The following is a 2,179-nucleotide window of genomic DNA, read 5'->3' as shown; positions in this document are numbered from 1 at the left end:
CATTTGCAATCTGTTTTATTATCAGAATAAAGCTATAAACAATAATTTACAAACTAGAAGAGGTCATATTCTATGGAAAGTATTTTTTAAGGATCTGCCCATTAACAGGTAAATATTCTTTTTTCCCCGCTAAATCTTGCAACATGAAAGTGGATGGACCTATGGTTTCAACAATTTTGAATGGGCCAAGCCACATTCGATGGAATTTAGAATGTTTGCATTTTTCTTTATGAGCCTTTTCCATTTCAAAACTAAATCTCCAATTTGAAAATCCTTCCTAGATACCATGCTTGAATCGAAGGAAGCCTTTACTAATGCTTGATGATGAACGTGTGTATTATTAGCTTGTTCTCATTGCTCTACTAGCTTAAGGATATTCAATTGTCTTAGTTGTAAAGATGAAGTTCGTATTTCATCAATAAATTGAACTAAGGTGAAATAAGGGATTGCTAGATGAGTTGGGAGAACTACTTCTTTACCAAAAACTAAATTAAGGGGAGAAGTGCCAATGGAAGCCTTTTGGGTTATTCGGTCTGTCCATAAGGCATACATCAAATATTTGTGCCAATTTTTATGATTCTGATCAATGGTTCATTTAATGATTCTAATTAAGTTTTTATTTGTTGATTCAGCCAACCCATTCCCTTGTGGGTAATAATTGGCAGAATATTTAAGCTTGAAACCTCTTTTAAGTGAAAATTCAATCATAACATTGCCAGAAAAATACGATGCATTATCAAACATTAAAGTAGAGGGTAAACCAAACCTGGTTCTTATGAACTGATCTATGAAATCAATTATATGCTCAGCATTTAGTAAAGTAATCTGTAGCTATAAGGATATACCTATGTTGTTTAAAAGAGTGAGGAATGATCTCACCTATTATATCCAATCCCCATTGATCAAAAAGTTGATCGATATTGACTGGTTGCAAAGGCAATGATGGTTTCTTTTGTCTCCCGGCAACGGTTTGACAAACTTGACATTTCCTTACATAGCTATGCGCATCTTTAAATAGTGTAGGCCAATAGTATCCTACGCGCAAAATTTTATGTGCTGTAGCATCTCCCGCATAATGTCCACCTGCTAGTCCATCATGGAGTTCCTGCAACACCTTTTTAGCTTCAGATTTCTCAAGACATCGAAGGAGAACAGAATCATAATTCATCCTAAAAAGTACATCATTTACGAGTTGATATTGCTTAGCCTTCAATATTAAAGCTCTTTTCTTTGTATAATCCAGATTTTAAGGAGCATATCCATTCTTTAGATAAAATATGATATCAGCATATCTCGATTCAATATCATTTAGGCTTACCTCATACATTTGTACCTCTTGATTTGAAGATGATATTTCAGAAATAAGCAATGCTCCAGCCAACATCTTGCAAAAGCCTTGTCCTTTTACAATATTTGTTGGCTTGATCTCAGCGTCATATTCTTGTAAGGCAGTGACCCAATTTGCTCTCTTTTCACCCACATCTTTCTGTACTAAGAGATTTCTTACCACTGGAAATGATACTATGATCTTTGTATGGGTTTTAAGAAGAAAGGGTCTAAAATATTTGATCACTTTGAAAACAACATAAGCTTGTTTCTCAATGTTAGAATAATTTAATTCAACCGCTTGCAGATTTGAACTAAAGAAGGCAATTGGGGATTCCACCTTGTCTTGATTGGTTTCAGTGAGTATTGCAGCATATGACTTATCAGATGCAAATGTATACAGAATAAAAGGATCAGAAAAATTTGGAGTTACTAAGGATGGGGCATTAATAATCGCTTGCTTAATTAGATTGAATGCTTCATATTCTTCTTGGCCCCATTTGAAAAGTGAATTATTTTTTATCATTGCTTGTAATGGTGACACAATCCTTGAAAAGACTGGAAGAAATCTTTTAACAAAACTAATCTGGCCAAGGAAGGATTGCATGGTTTTCTTATTGTGTGGCAAGGATATTTCATAAATTTCCTTAATTCTATCAGGATCAATATGGATTTCAGATTTTGACACTATAAATCCAATAAGTTTTCCTTCACTTAATGCAAAAAGGACTTTTTTGGATTAAGTGAAATTCCATACCTTTGACAATGTTGGAAGATCTGCTTTAAGTCTCTAAGGTGATTACCACGTTTTTTTAGAATATACTATTATGTCATCCAAGTAAATCACAATTGA

Source organism: Pinus tabuliformis, chromosome 4_1, assembly GCF_031772625.1.
Source record: "Pinus tabuliformis cultivar Carrire ecotype Pingquan chromosome 4_1, CPIR1, whole genome shotgun sequence".
NCBI lineage: Eukaryota > Viridiplantae > Streptophyta > Pinopsida > Pinales > Pinaceae > Pinus > Pinus tabuliformis.
This window is presented reverse-complemented; position numbering follows the sequence as displayed.